The 22197-nt window shown below is 34.2% G+C and overlaps 1 pseudogene; it reads right to left on the minus strand.

The window, feature by feature from the left end:
• Positions 1 to 301: 301 nt before the first annotated feature.
• On the minus strand, positions 302 to 16192 carry LOC149531714 (very-long-chain aldehyde decarbonylase GL1-4-like; annotated as a pseudogene).
• Between the last annotated feature and the right edge of the window lie 6005 nt (positions 16193 to 22197).

Raw genomic sequence — 22197 nt, forward strand, 5'->3', positions numbered from 1 at the left:
AAGCAATGGAAAGATGAATAAAGGTTCAAGAGAATCAATTGAAAGCATAAAGATTGTGCAATGTTCACATTGTAACAGGAGAGGGCATACAAAGGATAGATGTTGGGATTTAAATCCATGTAATATTTGTGGCTTAAAAAATCATTGTGACAAGACATGTTGGAATAGAGATTACAAAAATGATTCTATGACAGGTTGTATAAAAATGGATTGTGGATGGAGCTATGTATCAAATTGGCCTAAATTTGTAAGATTGATCAAAGGTTTATTCAAGTACAAACATTCAAGCATAAGGAAGACTTCAGTACAAGTGGGAAACAAATATGAGCAAGACATCAAAGAGGCCAAAGGTTATCGGCATTTGTGATAGATGAGGCAAGATTATCATTGGATCCTGAAAAGAGAAAATTGTTGGCAGCCAATTGCTTACAAAATATTGTAGAAATTAAAGGCCACAGCCTTGGAAGACACTATTCATGAAGGCATTAATTGATATGAAGATTATTGGAAAATAGCTTTTTGGGATTTGGATTTGTATGCAATGAAATTTGATAGTATAAATTAGGGGGGAGTGTTAGAAATATTAATTTCTACTAATCGTCTGATGCTTCTAGATTATTAGGTTTAGGTTTAGAATGTGTTGGCTAAAGTATCTTAGAGAAGTTGGATCAGCCATAGCATTTTCCAAAAACATGTAGATATTTTGTCTTGTCGGCTAATGTTAGATTTCTCTATAATATTGTACACTTTCTTATGAAAAGACACTATGTACTCATTTGAGATCACCGTGAATGAAATATAATATATTTTATTGTGCGGTAGCACATTGTGTTCTGTGTTTGGTGTTTTGTATTTTTCCTGTGCCTCTGCCCATCCATCAAGAAAACCATGTTTAAGTGTAGCTTGCCACACTTTGTTGATGCTCTCAATATCTATAGTTTCTCCACACTCATGGTGATTCCATCCTTCTAATGTGTGCGCCATTCCTCCCACTCTCTACATGCTCATCACTCTGGTCGGTAGCTAGTTCTGAATTTTTAACATATGAAAATTAAAATTACTACTACTTTTTCAAAAAGACTTCGATTGAAGTGATTTATTCAATCTTAAATGAAAAACAATTTATTTTCATATAAAAGATCAAACAATAAATAAAATATTTTAATGATGTTTGTGATATCATCATCAAAATAATAAATATATGAATACAATATTTTAATGAATTCATATGATTAAACTATTAAAGTTATCAAGATTTGAATTTAGATTTAAATGGTACCTAAAAGCTTTAGGATCAAAGAACATTAATTGCACCCTTAAACTCTTAAAAATTGAACAATGAACATACCAATGTAATATAATAACAACTTCCACAAGGTCAAGTAGTCAAAGCAATCCACAACACTAACCTTAAATTTTAATGGTGTTACAAGATCAAATAGTCAAAGCAATAAATGTGCATGGACAAAATATGTTAATGATGTTCACCATTGGTAAGTAGGAGATAATGGTGTTCAAAATATTTTAAGGATGTTCACCATACCAAACTACTAAAGAGATCAACAACTTAAGAATTTCACGACTTCCAAAAGAATTGTCAAGAACATTTATTGCATTTATTAATCAAGAAAAAGCATTGCATAAAAAGCTTAAAAAAGTATGACTGAAAGATTTTCAAAGTGTTCGAAAAATGATATCAAATAAACATTTAGAAGCAAAGAATATGTATTGCACTCTTTAACTAAATAGATAATATATAAAAGTAAAGTTAAATAAGCATATGAATGAAAAATATTATTATTGTTTCCTAGGTCAAACTATCAAAATAAAAAATGAACAAATGAATTAAAAAAAATTATTGACATGCATAAGATCAATTATCAAAACAATTATAAACCAACACATTAAAGTTTGATCAATATTCATGAGATTAAACAATCAAAATAATAGTTATATAAATGAAAGAATTTAATACATTCATGAAACCAAATAATAAAAAAGAAATGAAACCAAACAATAAAAAAGAAAACAAATAAAAAAAATAAAATAGAACTAATCAATCATAAAAATAAAATGAAATGAAAGCCTAGAGTCCTTTTTGATATCGGATCACCTACTATGACAGTCATTCTGTCCAATAATACATGCAAATGCAAGCTCGTTACCTCACTGGAATGTACATTTTTTAGATTGGCAGGCACTTTCATTGCAGGTGTGTTGTGGTAAATGCAGTCCTTACGAGTCCTATTCATTGGAAATGGTGTAATGGGAATAAATATGGCTCCCTTGGGTGCATTCATCTGATCTTCACCACTTACCATTCTTCCAACAATCCAAATCTGCACCACATCATTGTGAAGATCAAATATGAGTCTTTTTTTCTACTCTTACTTTTTTCAATCCAGTCGAGCAACAAAATGAGTTCGGAAAAATAAGGGAAATTATGTATAGAAGTTTCAACCTCACAGTTCTTTCCATCCTGATAACTGTTTACAGGGATGATATTATGTTGGAATTGGGAAGAGACATTTGATTTTATTTGATCCAATTGTTCTTTTGATATCTTGAGATTTCAGATTGCATCTCTCCCTTTGACTTACTTGGGGGTCCCTATTGTGGTGGGTAGATAGCCTAGGCTTTTCTGGCAAAGCTTGCTTGACAAACTTTGATAAAGGGTCAATAATTGGACTCATAGGTGGCTCGCTACTGTTGGTAGGGTGACACTCCTTCAATCTGTAATTCAGGGTCTTCTCATATACAGAAGCATGGTTCAGGCTGCCCTGGTGTATTTTCTTAAAGAATTTGATGCCCTCTCTCGCCAATTTCTTTGGAGTGGCAATTTGCAACATATCAAATGGAGCCTCATCAATTGGGATACTGTTTGCAGGCCAAAAAAGGAAGGAGGCCTTGGCCTTCGGTCTGCTATCTTGTGCAGTCAAGCTCTTGTTGCCAAGCTCTATTGGTGTTGGTGTACTAGTCAGTCTCAGCTTTGGGCCCGTATCCTGTCACACAAGTATTTACATGGTGTTGAACCTTCAGAAGTTTCCAAGTTTTCTCTTGAGGGAAGAGGCTCTATGGTGTGGAATACCCTCAAGATTGGTGCTCACCTGGTGAAGAGAAGTTTATTTTGGATCTGCAACAGAGGCACTGAAGCTCTATTTTGGAGTGATTCTTAGAATGGGCACCCTCCTCTCCTTTCCTCTCATCCTCACTTGCAGGCTCTTTGTGATTCTTTCCTTTCTACTGGATGGAATAAGGTGGCTCATTATAAGGAGGCTTTTAACCTGGGCCTTGCTGTGGGTTATAGATGGAAGAATTCTTCTGATTGGCCTCTGGGTGGCTCACTGGGAGATCGGTTGGAACTATCTCAGATATTGGCTTCTAGGGAGTGTAGCTCGTTGCAGGAACCTGATGTTTTGGCTTGGGGAGTTGCTTCTTCTGGCAAGTATTTTGTTTCTTCTGGGTACCTTGCGTTGACGAAGAAACTTTTTGGTGAGGTGGAGGTCTTTTGGTGGAAGAAAGTTTGGAATAGTTTTTCATGGCCTAAGTGTAACTTTTTCCTCTTGATTTTGGTTTACAATCGTTGTCTCGCTTGGGACAATTTCTACAAGTGAGGGCTTCCAGGGGCCTTCCATCTGTGTTCTTTGCCGTAATAGTGAATAGACTGTCTCTCACCTTTTTTTCCAGTGTCCCTTTGCCAAACAGATTTGGCACCTTTGATGGAGTGTGTGGGGATGCACGTGCTGGCATGTGTCCTCTTTGTCTGAATTCTGGGACCATTTGGGCCATTCCCCTTCCAAGACTTCTTTTCTTCAAGTTTCTTGGACTATCGGCCCTTCCCTTATGTTATGGCATGTTTGTCTTGAGAGGAATAGGAGGATCTTTCATGATTTGCAATTTGAGATCAGGCACCTATGGGGGAGAATTGTTAATTCTCTTCAGGAAACACTCCTTGCTAAATGTGACATCGATGGGGGTTTGGATCCTATTGATGCTGATATATACTCTCGCCTCTCCTTTCCTCTTCAAGGTTGCACTCCCTCGGTCCCCCACACCCACTCTAGGAATATAGCTAAGCAACACTCTCAGCATGTTAATCGTCAGGGACGTTGGTCTCCTCCTAAGGCGGGCACTGTTAAAATCAACACTGATGGTTCTTCTCAAGAAAATCCTAGTCTGGCTAGTATTGGGGGAGTTGGGCGTGATAGTTCTGGTGATATCCAATTTCTGTTTTCTATATACAAGGGTTACCATACTAATAACCTCATGGAAGCCCTGGCTATTTTGGTTGTAGTGGAACAATGTTTTCTATGTGGCTAAAAAAGAATCATCTATGAGACTGACTCGCAGGTGGTTGTGAACTTATTGCATAATAGGAACCTTGTGCATGTGGATTGGCATTTGGCTCTGGTTATTCAGCAGATCATTTTCTTTGGATTCTATGTCTTTTATGCATATCCCTCGTGAGTGGAATGGTGTGGCTGATTGTCTGGCTAAATGGGCCTCTGAGCAGGGGCCGGCTTGGAACATTCTTGATCTTAGGATGCTTCCCCTTGATTTATCTCAGATGCTGGTTCAACTTGTGGACCAAGATAAAGCTATGTAGTTCTCTTTGTTTCTTGTGTTGTTAAGCTCTCTTTGATATTCAATAAAAATTTCACCCCTCTTTTAGTTGATTCTGTAACTAGCTATCATTCGAGATAATGTAAGCATTAAATGTATTGGGTGCAAACAAATATTTTAAAATCATGAATTGGGTAAATTTCAAAACTAAACTGAAACAAAAGTAGAGAACATGACTTGGACATATTCCTTAACTAAAGGGAAAGAAATTTAAAGGAATATGAACAGTACCTGAATAGCGACTCCCCTTTGAGAAAGCAAGCTTACAATTGCTGATCCAATCTTTGACCTACCAACACACATGAACACTTCCCTTATCTCCAATGATATAGAATTCAATACTACTGTGGTTGTAAGAGTGCTCCCATCTACCATACGTACTTTTAAGTTCTTGTATTTTTTCAAAATGAGCCCCCTTTCTCCATTAAGATCCTCACTCTACCACATTATCCATTTTTTATTAATATGCTGGAGTTTTTGAAATTATTTATAATAAATATGGTGATATTATTGTAAGGATTTAAATGTAGAATTTTTAAGTAAAATTATATTTTATGATTAGTAGTTCATAAAATTTATTTCTGATTGTAAATGAGGTAGTAAGTGAAGTGGGCTTAACTTTAGAAAAATATGTATTGTTGAATAAACTACAATGAGAGATCAACCCTTGTGAATCATTACTTAGAATACATAAATAGTTGAAAATAATTTATTTGGCTTGCTATAGAAAATATCTCTTTCTATTTACATAGCAAAATTTATGTTCCAATATATGTATAATATAAAGAAATAAAATGATAACTATAAATGGACATTTTAGAGAACTTTCTAAAAGGTTAGTAAAAGATACCTGATTGAGGAGGCCTAAATTGATAATTTTGACTTCTTTCTTATCTGCTTTCAAAATAGAATCCTCGCTAAACTTATTTATTGTTATTTGTTGAGAAGACATAGAATACTGCATCCACATCCATAATCACAATATTGAAACCTAAATAAAATGTGACAGGCATAGATTTTTCAGGAGATCTTAGATTTGATTGTACAAACATATTATATGTGAATATTTTAGATTACATTCATCTTAATCTCTCATTAAGATGAGGAAAAGTTTGTACATCATAATACTTCATCATCCTAATAATGTCATGTGAAAAACTTAAAAGAACAAAAGTGAAGAAATGGTTAATCATTTAATCGATTCTTTTCAGCAATAAAAGTTTTTCCAAAGAGCCAAAGGAAGAGCATAATGGCATTGCTAATTGGCCATAAAATCCACAAATACCATTTGGTAGAATATGGTTTAGTAACAAATGAAACAAACCGAAATCTTAAATGAAAAATTGAGAGCAAACTTGTTACATGAGTCACATATACCAAATCCACATTTCTGTGTCGTCCTATTCACATAACAATATGCCCATCAATATATAGTTTTCATTATTGAAACATCTGAATTTTATTAAGTATGCCCATCAATATATAAATGTTCAACACCCTACAATTCAGGTTTCTCGCTTTTTGTCCAGCATACTTAATAAAATTAAGAATAATAACACTCAACATCTTCCAATCTATACATGTCCCCTTTTAATCTAACAAATGTTTGAAAATCAATAATAATAAATATTAACACCTTACAATCCACATATACTCTTTAATGTTTTTTAACTTGATAACTTAAAATTAGTAATGACAAACACTCATTAACAACAAACGTTTAACACTCATATGCATTGTTTTTTTTTAAAGAAATCATACATCATGTGAAGATTGATCACAATTGAACCTTAAAACAAACAATAAAACAAACTAGATTCAAATTCAATTTATTCGAAGGTAGCCAATCATTTTCTTCTGTTCATATAAATGTAATACTCAGAATTATACAAAAGGTCATCACAGAAATAAGCTTAGAAACAATATCAGTCATAGAAATTTGTTTTCCCTGATTCTAGCTACCTATCAATCAAACTATTTTTGCTAATGACCTTTCATTGCGGTCTCGTAGAGGGTGTCAGTTGATTTATCGACCGTTCCATAAAGATAATCATAGAGAGGCACAAACAGAGAGAAGTTTAATGTATGAACTTGTGAATGGTGAAGAGAATGGAATATGAATATATTAGGCATGTTTCAGCAAATTAAAGTGACAATAGATACTTTACATGGAAATTGAAACTTTTGGGTTCATTAGAAAGAAAACTTGCGAGGGCGTGTACATTAGGTATTTGAGAGGAGGGAAGATCTGAAACGCCCATTTGGGAACAAATTCAAAATTTGTTCATGAAATCAGACCACATCATGTAACCAAATAGTAAAGGGATAGAATAAGTTTTGGTGAAAACAGTAGCCAGTGGAGCAATTGAGAAAATTGCAGCATACATCAAATGCTCTGCAAACGGATGCACTACAGCTGAACAGAAAAAAAAAAAAATCAAAAAATCATTACTCATTAAAAAGAACAAGTTTCACAAGATTCCATTTATGATTCTAAATTTCAGTGCTTAGCACTCATTAAAAAGAACAAGATTTACAAGATCTATAGGAAAAACTCGGGTAGATTAATCTATTTACAGTCTTTCAAAGATTGTTCAATTCATTCTAAATATTAATAAGTATTATATAATTTTCTGGGTTCTATTGTGTATGTATTTTTAGCATCAAAGTTCAGGATCATACTCTGTAATCTATCATTAGAATGGAAGATAGTAAGAAATGTGTAAAAGCTTTTACCATATTTCATCCTAATGAGAATTATAGAATCTGATCCTAAAAAATGATACTATAAATACATACACAATCCAACCCAGAAAATTATGTAATATTTATAATAGACTATAGAAATCTAATATCACTGACCAATAAGTATTGATTAACAAATATAAGATTCCCAAAAAAAATGATTTAAACAAAAGACAAAATAAAATAAAGGCTAAGATTACTAAAATTGAGGAAAAACTTTCAAACATGTGATGGTGAACTTAATGCTGAAAAATTTGATGACTGGATTCAACAAGTAGAAGTCTACTGTAGAGTCCAGAATCTATTAGATGATGTTGATAGGATTCAATTAGCTACTCTTCGGTTAGGAGGTACAACTTTAACCTGGTGGGAGAGTAAGACTAAAGCAGAAGTTTCACAACATGGTAGAGTCAATTTAACTTGGGCAGAGTTTTTTGATGCTCTCAAAAAGCAGTTTTATCCCCTAGGACATATGCAACAATTAATGATGGACTAGCAAATGTTTAGGCAAGGGAAAGGTCAAACTATCCAAGAGTACACCCATGAATTTAGGAAAAGGCCTATTGCTTTGAATGTTCCTTTGTACACCTAAGACACTTTGTTGAAGTACATAGGAGGTTTGCATTCCTACCTTAGACATTCTATTTTGGTATTGAACCCTTGTAATTTGGATGAAGTGTCTGTTCAAGCTACACACTTAGACTCAAGGGGTAAAGGATCTTTTATTGATAAGTTTGATAATGATGTAAAGAAATCTTCTAAGAATGCAAAGATAGAGAAAGGAAAGAAGGAAGCTATAGCTAAGAAGGATGATAAGCTTTCTTGCACTCATTGTGACAAGAAGGGTCATGATGATGAACATTGTTGGAAGTTGCATCCTGAGTTGATGCCTAAGTGGGCTCAAAGACAGAATCAGAAACAAAAAGGTAAGGAGAAAGCTGCAAATGTTGTTATGGATCTTGGTTCAGATTCAGATGATGAGACTAAGATAACAGCTATGGGTTTGAAAGGTAAAGCTCCTATTTCTGGTGTTTCTGTTGCTAGTTATGCTTCTTCATCTATAGTTAATGATTTCTCTGAAGATAAGAAAAGGAATGAGTTGTTTCATTTAAGGGTTGTTGCTCATAACACTAAAATTAATGCACTCATAGATAGTGGTTCTCAAGTGAACTTGATTTCTGAAAGTATTGTAAGAAACTTGGGATTGAAAACTACATTACATAAGAAACCTTATTCGCTAGGCTAGATTTGTGAAAATGATAAGTTGCAAGTAACAAGACAATGCACCTTAAGATTCGCAATCACTAGTAAATTTTTGGATGAAGTACAGTTTGATGTGGTTCCACTGGATATTTGTGGGATAGTGCTTGGTAGCCCTTATCTATATGATAGAAAAGCAATTTTCTACAAGGAGAAGAATCATTATCACTTGTTTAAAGATGGCATTTAGTATATTGTACATTCTCATAGGATTAAGACTGATTTTTTTTTTGCAAACATAGGGTAGTTAAAGAGGGTAATTAATGCAAGTAAAGAGTTAACCCTTATGTCTAACAGTACATGTGGTTCTACACTTGAACTTGGAGTAGCTAACCAGGGTCAAATGTTGCAGGATGCACCCATAGTACAACATGAGGGAATGATGATTGAAAGCATTGATGGTTCCTTGGGTAAAAATGTTCATGTTGTGAAGGATAGATATGTTGTTGATTTATTCTCTTTCATTTCTACATTTTTGTTCAGCTTGATGCTAGTCAATGTTTGTTGATTAGTGGCTATGGCAACTGATGTAGATGCTTATGGAAGTGATAGAATAATGTTTATGATCAACAATGTTGTGGCAGTCTTCATTGTACTTGTGAGTTAGGTATTCAGATGTACAGGTGATACAAGACAAGTGGGGAGGCCAAGTGCTCACTTTATGTCAGAGTAAATGTCACTTTTGGAGGTCCAAAAGGACTTCAATGGGGAGGCCTAATCTGGTGGATATTTTAATTGAAAATTGAAGTGTCTTATTTCTCTCTAGAATTTGCACCATCAGAAAGATCTCGGCATCCTGATTTCAACGCAACTTGAACGGACAAAAAATAGAGTCTGTATGCAAAAGTTATGTTTAGTCAAAGTTTGGTCAAGCAGGTGAATCAAAGGGCTAGATAAGGGGCAAAATTAGACCATCTCAAAAGTGGTCAACAATGGATTTTAAAATGAAGACCTCATCACAAGCTTTACAATGACGTTCGTTTCGTCAGAAATGGAGCTCATATGAAGAAGTTATGGCCGTTTGAATTTTGGAGGCAAAATGTAATATTGATGATGTCATCATGATATCAGCAGCTCAAGTGATGACACATGTCAAAAATGTGTGTAAACAAAATAATGCCACATGGCTTCTTCATGCGAATTTGGTTGTTTAAAAAAATTGGTTGAAGGTTTGAACCTAGAACCAATCATTCCCTACTTTCCCTCCTTGCCACTAGACCACATGGAGCATTTAACAACTTTGTTATAGATTTCTTATTTAACCTATGGATGCCGCCAAAGCACTTGATGAGGTTTGAACCCATGACCTTGCGGGTATGGCAAAATTATAGTTACCACTGCGCCACGCGTTAGACTTGAAGAGTATGTGGCAAAGTTTCTATTTGACTTTTAAAACAAACAAACCACCCACTTCTCAAATAGGATTTATTTTTTATTCTATTAATAAATAACCCCAAATATGAATGGAATGCCAAAATATAAAAATGGCAAAGGGGTTATTCGAAGGTGTCTTATGGATAAAATGCCTAATTATGGATTAATTGGTTTTGGGCCAGATTAGGCAAATTTTATGTATAAAAAGAGGGGGGTAGGTTCATTTTAAAAGCAAGGGTAGACTTGAAGAGAAATTGCTCTTGGTGAAGTTTTAAACGATTAGGGAGATTTTTCTAGGAGATTTTTTGGGGCCATTTTCATACTTCAGAGTATTGCTATATGCTATCGAAATGCTAGAAGAAATGATCTTCTTGGTGCATAATTGTAATTGATTTCTGAAGATTAATCAGATCAGTCATACTCTATTAGAGCCAACCCGGAGATGTAGTCACGTTTGTGGTGAACTCCGAAATCAAACTTTGTTTGCACTTTCTATCTTTTTCTCTCTCTCAATTCTGTTTATTTCTCCTCAAGTTTTTTTTTTTTTGATTTTTGATGCTTAATTTCATTTATGTATAAATGTATCAAGACTTCCACTGAGTTGCATTTTTAATTAAGCATTCAGTACTGCAATTAGTCTAGATCTGTTTATAGATCAACACTATTTCCCTCCCGAAAGATGTGATTAAAATCAAACCTATTAAAAGTAGTTAATAGATACTTGATATCATCAGTCACACATTTAATGGCTCATCCCTCCCTTGTATTACCTTGACAATCTCAATAATTATTTTAGAATCTCCTTCAATTTGCACATCTCTCCAACCCACACTTATGACTAATTTCAATCCCCAATACAAAGCCATCACCTCCACTGTATTATTAGAAACTTTCACTAGCTCACCAGTATACACCAACAACATCCTTCCCTTACTATCCCTGACTATCCCTCCCCCCCACTGAGCCCTCCTTTCTAGTTGCACCATTGAAATTGAGTTTGACCCAATTTGTAGGCGAGGATTTCCACCAGGTTTTTTTCCTACCCAGAAGATTAGAATTATCAATTTTCATTATCCCTTCCACCAATGACCAGCACTTCGCCACCCTGACCTCAAGGGTAGAAGGGAGAAACGTTGGTTTCCTCCACTTGGTGCAACTAATATTCTCAACTATCAATTTATAGATCTTTTCCATCATGATATCCTCCTCTCTCTCATCATTTTTGAACACCCTATTATTACACTCTTTCCAAATACCCCAACAAACATTGGGGGGGAATGATCTTCCTTAGATAGGTAAGGAGGGGGTGGGTAAAGGTACTCTGCTAGTTCATTACCAATTGCCCCAAGTCCACATTAAACACCTAGTTCACCTCCAGCATCTGAAGAATTCTCTCCCACACCTTTGATGCATACTTGCAATGCAAGAATAAGTGGTTGATATTTTCTTCCTCCATCTTACACATATGGCATCTATTTGGTAATTGAAATCCTTGCTTCATCAAGTTGTCTATAGTGAGAATTTTCCCATGAATGGTGCTCCACCAAAAAATATTGATCTTTGGGATTAAGTAACTAAACCAAACATTCCTCCAATCATTACCTTCAGGGGTTTTGCTAACCAATAATTTGTAGGTAGATTTAATCGAGAACTCCCCCATCAAGGTAGCCTGCCAAATGAATTCATCAATCCTATCTCTTCCTAGGATTATGTACTTCTCCAGCAAAGAATTAAGCTCATTAATCAACTCCCTTCCAGCCACTACATTCTCTTGTAACTTTTCCTTTTTCTACCTTCTTCCTTGACAAATAAAATTAGCTACCATTCCACCCCCTAGTCCTATAGGTGATACCAGAGAGATCCAAACTTAGTTTTTTATTAAAGGTTTATCTATAAGCCATGGATCCTCTCATAAATTAATCTTGTTACCATTCCCCATAAGCCATCTAACACCCTCTTTAAAAAGGGTTCTGTTCTGCACAATATTTCTCTAGATTTTGGAGCCCATAGGAAGATCATTTCTCCAGGTGCAATGAGAGAACATAAAGTTTCTAAGGTACTTAGCTCTCATAATATTGCACCAATTAGCTTCTCCATTCATCAAGTTCCACCCCATCTTTGTGAGAAGCACATTATTCAGATCAGTTATCTTCCTTACTCCCAAATCACCTTTTTGTTTTGGTTCACAAACCATTTCCTAGCTGAACAAACTTATTCTAATCTTCTCTTTCCCTCTAGACCAAAGGAAGTTACATTGAATTTTCTCTAGTTTATTCACCATACACTAAGTAATTTTAAATAAGGACAAGAAGTACACCGGTAATCCTTAGAGGGAGGAAATCAACAGTTGTAATTTGTTTGCACTACTCGGAGTTTTACCTTTCCATCCAATCATCTTTTTCTCCTTTCTTTCCAAAATCCCATTCCAAAAGTTGTTACTTACATCTTTCACTGTTAATGGGAGACCCAAGTAAATATCTGGTAACTCAGTAATGTTGCAGTCTAAAATATTAATAATCCTCCACTATAGGTCAAGGGGGTATTAAAGAAGAACACCTTGCTTTTGTCAAAATTGATCTTTTGACCCGCATTCATTGCATAAATCTCTAGCACCAACTTCCAAGCTCTGGCTTCACTCATTGAGGACTCCCCACTAAGAAAGGTGTCATCCACAAACTATTCAATCACTTCAAGAGGTAGAGTGGAGGCAGGTTTAATGCCTTTGATTATTCCCCCCTCCAACTTTCTCCTAAACGCTATTCCTAGGACTTCAACAAACATGATAAATAGGTAGGGAGAGATGGGATCACCCTGCCTAAGACCTCTCTCCCCACCAAACTTTCCCCAGGATGACCCATTAACTATCAAAAAATAGCTAACAATTTCCACCATAGACTTCACTAATCTAATAACCTTCTGATTAAGGCCTATCCTTTCCATAACTTTATATAAGAAGGTCCAATTAATCCTATCACGAGCTTTAGAGATGTCGAGTTTCAAGGCCATACTAGGATTACCACTTTTCTCCATAGAGTGCAAGACTTCATGTGTTGTTATTGCAGCATCCAAGATTTATTGCCTTGGGACAAACCCACTCTATGTTTTTCCTATGATCTTGTGCAGTAGCAAGTTCAACCTATTCACCAGGATTTTATAGAATATCTTGTAAGTGGTGTTACATAGATTGATCAACTTGAAGTCAGAAATGACCTCTAGGTCTATCGCCTTGGGAATCAGTACAATGAAGGTTTTGTTGAGCCGTTTAAGAAGCTTCCTAGTTCTGAAAAAATCATGAGCCACCCAAATGAGGTCTAACTTGATAACTTCCTAGAAGTGCTGAAAGATGGCCGGTGGGAACCCATCCAGTCCTAGGGATTTGTAAGCTTTATAGAAAACACAACTCTATGGACTTCCTCCTCCATCACCATTTGCATTAACTTCTTGTTATCTTCAATTGATATTATGGAGGGCATCAAATCAATCAACCATTGCCTATCCTCCTCTCTAAAGTCTCTTTTCTCTTCCAGGTAAGAGTTTCTGAAGTAAGCCATTGCCCAACTCCCTATCTCCTCAGGCTTACATAACTTCACATTAGAGTCATCCTTGATGTTATCAATTGTATTTCTCCATTTATGAATTGAGGCAAATCTATGAAAAAATTTAGTATTCCTATCTCCCACTTTGAGCCATAACACCCTAGATCTCTACTTCCAGTAAGTCTCCTCCCTTATCATCATTCCCTTCCACGCTTTTTTGTATTTATCCTCCTCCTAAATAATGTTATCCATGGGTATACCTTCCCCCATAGATTTCTAGATCTCAACTAACTTCCCTTCCACCTCAACCTTAGTCTTGAAGATATCACCAAAATATTTTTTCTTCCAGGGCTGCACATTTCGTCTTACATTCTCCAGCTTAATAAAGAGTCTATACATTGTGATTCCTTCAATTCTAATCCCCCACCACTCAACCACCTTAGATCTGAAGTTAGGATGGGATTGCCACATTACTTTATATCTAAAAGGTTTTGGGCCCCCAGAGAAACTTCCTTCTAGCTAAAAAGGATAGGGGTGTGGTCTGAGACCATCCTATCCTGTAAGAGAGGAAGAAGTTAATCCTTCCCATCTAGCTGGTACCAAAAGTCTATCTAGTTTGACTTGAATGAGGTCAACACCCTTCCTATTATTCAACCATGTGAACTTCACTCCACGCATCTCCATATCCAATAAATCATTATTATCTATAAAATTAGCTAATTTTTTCATACTATCATTAAAATCTATCAAACCTCCTATTTTCTCCAAAGGGTACAGAGGGGAGTTAAAATCTCCCATACAAAAGGTGTTCTTATTTTGGGAGAGAAAAAAAAACAGATCCTCCCATAAGCTATGCCTTCCACTTTTGGTATTAGGAGCGTAGACATTAACAATATTCCAAGTCTTGTCTACTTTTTTATGTTCAGTTATAGGATTGAACTTAGAACTATAAATTAAACTTCCCTTACCAGCATTCAGGTTCTAGAAGGTGGCCACTCCTCTTGACGTACCTTTTGCTTCACTATAGCAAAAATTCGCTCCTGGCCAAACATAATTTTCTATATTTTTCAAATTAATCATAGTTATTTTAACCTCCTAGATGAGTAGGATATTAGTTCTCAGGTTTGCCAACTGTTGTTTGAGGGAAAACTACTTATGAGGGTTGTTCAACCCTCTTATGTTCCATGATAGAATAATAATCTTCTACCTTTTGATAGTGATTCCAAAGTGGCCTGCCTGCCACTAGCCACCTCTCTTGCCATTTGTTTCACTTTCTTATTTTGTTTTCTTGACTTCCCTACATCCAACTTCAATTCCATAACCATCTCAGGTTTCCTTGAAACTCTTGTCTATCGTCTTTGAGTTTGCCACTTACCACATTGTATAGACTCTTTTTATCTTCAAACTTTACATAAACATCAAATAAGAAGTTGTTTATACATTTCGTTGTTGGAGTTTTTAATTAATAATTTCAAATTTTTTTAATCTATCTCTTTTTATAATAGATCATAGGATGTAATGGGAAAATATGAAAAAATTAAGAAAAATCAAACTTAAAAACAACAAAGATTGTGAAATCTTAATAATATAAATAATTAATATAAATAGACACTTCAATAAAAGGAAAGTTATTATTATCTCAAACTTTACAAAAACTAGAATCTTTAGAGCTTTTATGGTCATAAAAAAATCAGGCCTTTATTTTTACATTCAATTATATGTAAAAAAAAATATCTTAGTGTTTTGAACCATTTTTCTGATTATTCTTGTTAGATTTTGTAACATTCTCATGATGAATCATGGAGTATGATCCAACATATTGATAAAAAAACTTACACGCAATCAAAATACAAATCACCAATTTACATACTATGAATTGTAAAACTCTAATTTCCTTAATGATTAATAATAAAAATGAATACTTAGGATATAAAGATCACACTTATCAACTACAAATACATACACAAATATAAAATTTGTTATCTACAAATTTCACCTAAGTGCCAACCTTTTACACTTTCATAAGAACGAGAAAGGAACCACTTTGTATGAATCTATACGGAAATAGCTGTTTCAAGATTTGATCATATGAAACATTTAGAACATTTTAATATTCCGATAACAGATAATCAAATCTACTTTGAAATATTAATTAAAAACTCATACAATCAAATTTAAAAAAAAAACACTCCTCTATATATATTTTTATTAATATAAATGAGTTTTGTTAAAGGAGGATCTAAGGAGAAACTTACCAGTGTCCCTCTCGATCAACTTGTTCAAAGTGGCCGATACCTTTAGATTGGATTTGATGCTTGCTCCTTGCATTCTGATAGCGACAAATACTGATCCACAGTTGATTATGAAGGTATCTTGCTGCTGCCAAAAGAAGCAGCAACAAACTGAAGTTGTCTGCTTCATGTCCTCCAAGAAAATTGGTATGTATTGCTTTGATCACCAGAGGCGCCAGAAGAATATACTACGTTTTCATTACATAAACATCATCCTTTACAATCAGTAACCAACTCTACTTTCATTACATAACAACATCCCATATAAATCTCAAAAAAGAAGAAAGAATTCACAAAGCTTACCTTGAAGTTACCAAGTTTCTCCCATGGCCATTCTGCAAGTGGCCCTGGCTTTGATGCCATTCTCTTCACCTTAGAATTCAGTATAGAAAAGCTCAATAACTATGGAGCTCTGACTTAATTTGCCCTAGATGCATTAATGGGTTTACCTATAATATCCTACAACTATGGTAGAAAGTCCTCGTATTGTAAGGTGGTGGTACTGTACATATTAAACTCCCCAATTACACAAGGACAGTATCATTTATTTGGTCTTCAGATCATGTTTTTGATTGGAGTCACCCTTTTTTGGTTGTTCAATTCATAATGGTATGAAGTTTAGATATGATAGTGTAAATATTTTTTAATTAAATTTAAAGACAATAATTTATTATACATTATCATTATGAAGATAGGTAATAATAGGACAGGTTAATTTCATTGATGTTTTTTCATGCATATGTTAGATTATGTAGTGGTCTATAATCAATTTCTTCCTTTTAAGTTATTTTGACCTTACTCTATTGTAAAATATAACGTGTAATGTTAAAATAATTTTTTTAATGTTTTTTTTTGGCATTTAAGTGTTCCTGGTGTTAAAATAAGTCAAAAACTAAATGACTTGTAAATTGAGTAGGTGTCTTTCATCTTTTGGGCAGCTGGCAGAAGTAGTCTATTTGTAATCAAACTCTTAGTTACCTGTCCATTGTCATTAGTTTGGTTTAGTAATTTATAGAGAATTTGTTCTTCAGTTTTTCTTACTTCATCATCAAAAGTCTTTTTATTGTTGGGTTATTTTTTATTACCTGTCATCAGACTACCCTAATTTGGAGTGCATTAAGTTGAACTTAATTTCTTATAAAAAAGAGTGTAGGCTCAAACTATTTTGACAAATCAAATAGATGAGAGGGCTGATTCATTCTTAAACTAAATGTATGAAATAGTCAAAGTTGACTTATTTTTCTAATCTAAATTTCTTCCTTCGTGTGTGATATTTAAAAATGACAGGATGAAAGTTATACTAAACAACCTAAAAATTTAATATGACTTTATAAAACTAATTTTATTGTTATCAGTACTATTAATATTTTAATAATAGTTAATAACTAAGATCCATATGTTATGGAAATGCTACAACAAACATATAGTTCCATTTAATGAAATTGAGAGAGTCAGCAAATAACCAGATTAAATAATCCCAGAAGGAAGATGATGACAGCAAAATGAAATAATAATAATAATAATAACAGAATAACGCGTGCCATTTCTATTATTGGAAGCTTTTAATATAGAAATTTTTATTTAACCATCTACCGGGAACAATTGGTTTCAAGGACTAACTTGTCAATTCATCAGCAAGGCCTGTAATTAATATGTTAATAAATAGTAACTACTGCTTCAATGGTAAAGCCTGATTTCTTGGCTTATACTGGTTTGCAAGGGAGATCATCAATGTTGTCAAGGAGGAGGAGAGACATTTGTACAAAATACAGTTGTACGTTGTTGTAATGTCTATTTATTCATTTAGTAATCATCATCTTATATCTGTTAGTTACTTCAAGTTTGGAAGATTAATACGTTCTTGATTTCAGTAAACCAATAACTTTTTTAATTGTATATTTAAAGTATTAATTACCATCTACCGGCAGCAATTGATTTCAAAGGACTGACTTGTCAATCGTCAATAAGGGCTGCAACTAATATCTTAATCGATAAGAATCGATAAGAGCTCCTCTTCAATGGAAGAGCGCGACTTCTTGACATTTGCTGGTTTGCAAGGGACATCGTCAAAGTTGTCCATAAGCAGGAGAGAAATTTGTACAAAATAGAGTTGTACATTATTATCATATCTTTTAATTCATTTAGCATTCATGAAATCTATTAGTTGGTTTAAACTTAGAAGATAATATGTTTTTGAATTTTAGTAAACAATTTTTTTTAAAGGAAACTTGCTTCGCTTTTCAAGTGTATCTTAGCATCTATCAAGTACACCAATGCTTATAACAACTATCAAACCAACAAAATTGTTCAGAAGCAAAAAATTAGACATCACATACATATACCTAAGACAAAGGGCTATATGACTTAGAATTCTTATTACATAGTAATGGAGAACAATAAACTAGCAACCCTATTCATTAATTAAATCTTAACTAGATGAATGAAAAAAAATTTAAACAAAGCCATCACTCCAATCTTAATGCGGCGCAAGGTAGGGTGTACCTCCAAAAAAAGATGACCTAGCCCCCAACAAGTATCCACACAACAAAAATATAGCAATACACAAATATTCAAATCCAAAGCAATAGGTATTCTCATAATATAAGATCATAAGGTTTACATCCAACATTCCCAACTATAAGGCCTTTCAGATTACAATCAATAGAAAGAAAAATACAACTCAATCCTCATATGTGAATATCCATCTCCTAGGTATCATCCCTCAAGATGCTCTTAGCTACTCCACAGTCTAATGATTCATCCCCAACTACTAAATGAATGACTCTAGACATCACAAGACCCTCTACTTATACTAAACCAAGTGACAAAAGCGATGGATTGGAAAATTAGGGCCAAAGACACACCTAATTGTCCAACCACCTTGTAGAGTAAACACAATGGAAGCAATGACATAGAAAACAACATCAAGGAGAGAATAAACAACAAGATCTTTAAAGATTCATCAAATTATTTGCAAACATGTCTGACTGTGAGGCCTTCCAGGTTACGATCAATATAAGATCAGATATACATCAAAATGCATCCAACCTGATACAACTATGGTAAGATATCTAAAATCTCACTTGCTAACATCTACGATTCTTTACTTGATCTCTTTATCATCCTTTCTCTAAGCCTAAATTAGACTCACTACTTATACTTACCAAAATGACTTACAGAAGATTTTAGATCTTTACATAAGAGACGGTCAACCTTGTAACAATATGCACACATCCTAATGCATGATCCTTACATTAAATTCATAGTTTAAATTAAATACAAAAGTTGGCTCATACTAGGAACTAATCACAAACAAACTTGGCCAAAGAAGGAACCCAACTTCAAAAAATTAGCGAGCACACTTGACACATAGAGGAACTCAACATTTATAGGACTTAGCCAAAGCAAAAACTTGACCACCATAGAGAACTTGGATACTATTGCACTTGACAATCACTATGCTCAGCCAATACTAGAACTTGGAAATAACTATAACTCAACAATCATTGACATAATGCATAAAGATGAGAACGATAGTAAGGCAACCCAAGATGCACTTGTATCAAACAACTGGAGTTGAAAGAAATGATTCTCCTAAATAATGAAAGTGCGACAACCTGATCTGGATCCAACTCAGATTAAGAGACCCGTGTAGTATCATCCACTAGTATATTCTTCAACTTCTCCAAATACTCAATGTAACTCTTTCTTCTTGTTTTCTTGCTAACTCTTTGATCCAATATATGTTCATCTTCTTCAATCTGCTTCTTAGGATAATCAATTGAGATAACAAAATAGAAAGAGACATTAGAGAGAAGACATTCAAAAGTGTCATGCCTAGCTTATTAAATGAAGAAATGAAAGAGGCTATGAAAAGGCATGAGAATAGGTAGACTCCAAGATTCAAGGAATTCCAAATTTTGATTAAAAAAATTGAGGATGTTGTGCAATCCACAATAAAGTCATGGAAAACCATTTTTGAGTAAGAGGGTTAATTGAGGAAGGATGAAGAGCAAGAGGTACAAATTGTAGAAAATTTTGATATAGAGAAGATGACAGCAACTGTAATTGCATCTCTACCCTCCACTCTGAGCTAAGCCATTGCTACACCTAGTGTAGAACAATCAGAGAAAAAGGAACAAATTCTTCTATCCACCCAAGTAGGAACTGAGTTGGAGACTCAATCTAACTATATGACAGCTTTAACCAAGAAAAAACCAAATGATGAAGACAAAGTTGACAAAGAAGATAAAGAACATTTAAGAGTCAACCAAATGGAGAGGAGAATAAAGATGAGGAAAGAGATAAAGCAATAATTTTCTCTCCCAATACATAAGGTAAGGAAAAGCTAAAGATCTCTGATGAGAAAGACCTTGATACTAGGATTGTGATTTCAAATTGGGATCAATCCAATCTCACTTTTGATTAGATGGAGATCCTCAATGATCTATGGAGAAAAAGGGCACAACAGAGGAAATTGAGAGCAAAAAGAGATAGAGGTAAAGTCCTTGAACACATCAAAGACATATTTTTTGATGTATGAAAAATTGAGGTAAATAATGAGGCTCTATTATTGAGCAATTAGTATATATTATACATAAATTCAATAAGGATATAGATGGATAGGAAAAACTTCTATAAAGGGTAGAAAGAAAGTTTGAGAATAATTTTTTGGAGAATATAGCAAAGAAAATTGTTATAAATCAAGTGGAACTTTCCACTCTTATTGGAACCCTTGAAGGTTTTGTAAAGAATGTTGTTTCATTATTTACAAAATTGTGTGACACATAAATTTTTACTAAGGAAATAAAAGTTAAATGTTGGAAATACAATAGGGAAGTAAACTCTAAGAGGCAAGGGGGTGGTGGTGGTGGTGGTGGTTTGAATCAACACTTAAAACTTTCAACCTCTAAATCTATTCACCACACATCCATCTCACCATCTGTGCATATAAACTGAAATACCAAATTAAGCATATACATCCATACCATGAAAGTAAATTATTCAACACATGTATGACACAAGATATTTGATTACCTAGAAACCCTCCAAGGAGAAGGTAAAACTATAGTGGGGATGACACCCACAAATCTTCACTACTACAATAATAAAGTGTATCCAATGAAGGTTACAATGTTTAACTATGAAACATGATCTACCCTATGAAAGGTCTGCCCTATTAAAGGCTTACAAGATTGTTAGATCTTACCCTATTAAAGGATTTAAAAACCCTGCTAAAAGTGTGCCTAGTAAAAGGACTTTAACTTACAATGAAGTAAGCACCTTGTTAAAGGATTTACAACAACCTATTAAGACTGCTCTATTAAGAGATTTAACTAATTCACTTGTTAAAATGTCTTAGCAATGATCCTTCCATTAACACTTTGTTGCTTGATGTTAGATGACCTCTATACTAATGTGTACTTGATCTTTTCTAATCAAATGTATCTCCGATGTCCTCTGATTCCTTTCCTTTGTTCTCCTTTAATTGATTATGCAATTTAGCTCAATTCATAACACCTTAATCACCAGGAATGATATGTTTGCACATGCAAACTCTCTTCAATTCTCCTTGGTATTTGTCAGAGAGTTTAGGGTTTGTCTTCCTTAAGAGGACCTAGGTGACTTAGGTTTAGGTATGAATCAATAGTAGTGATTCACCAGTATTTCCACTTAAAAATTCCCTTTTCCTAATTGGATGAATGTAATGCATAGGGATTCATAATTAATATTCACCCTTATCATCAAAGATCATAAAATAATCCTTAAGTTAGCTCAAAAATGGTTTATATAGTAGTTTGTGCCAATACAAACAACTTTATCAAAACTGTATTATTCAGCATCTGAAGTCCCTAGTGCTCGACACTAACTGTAACTTCAATGCTATCACTCAAAATTTGAATGACTTGGCACTTGAGTGGCTCAACACTCATTGTTTACTTAGCATGAACTAGGTAAATGACTTATAATGACTTAAGTGTATAGACACTCATTTGTCAAAACCAATCTGAGATCAACAATCTTCCCCTTTGACATGAGTGTCAAAAACACTTGGTCATGCATTACAGATCTTATCCTTATGAGCATAATTTAGATGTCAAATATCTATTCGACTTCTATACAAAATTTCAAAATATCAAAATTTTGCAACACATGACTTATCAGTCATACCTCAAAATTTCATAACTACCCCCAAGTTGAATGTTCTATTCTATACTCTGTATTAGAACCAAAATCTTTCTACTGAGTAGATTTTCAAAAGTTGAGCTGATACTCTATTTCTATCTATTTTTCTATATTTCTATCTCCCCCATACTCTTTTTCGTTACTTGTTCTCTTACTCCCACTTTGCACTTACTCCCCCCTTT

The sequence above is a fragment of the Cupressus sempervirens genome, chromosome 11 (genome assembly GCF_028749045.1).
Source record: "Cupressus sempervirens isolate cs-2001-9-10 chromosome 11, ASM2874904v1, whole genome shotgun sequence".
In the NCBI taxonomy this organism is placed as follows: Eukaryota; Viridiplantae; Streptophyta; class Pinopsida; order Cupressales; family Cupressaceae; genus Cupressus; species Cupressus sempervirens.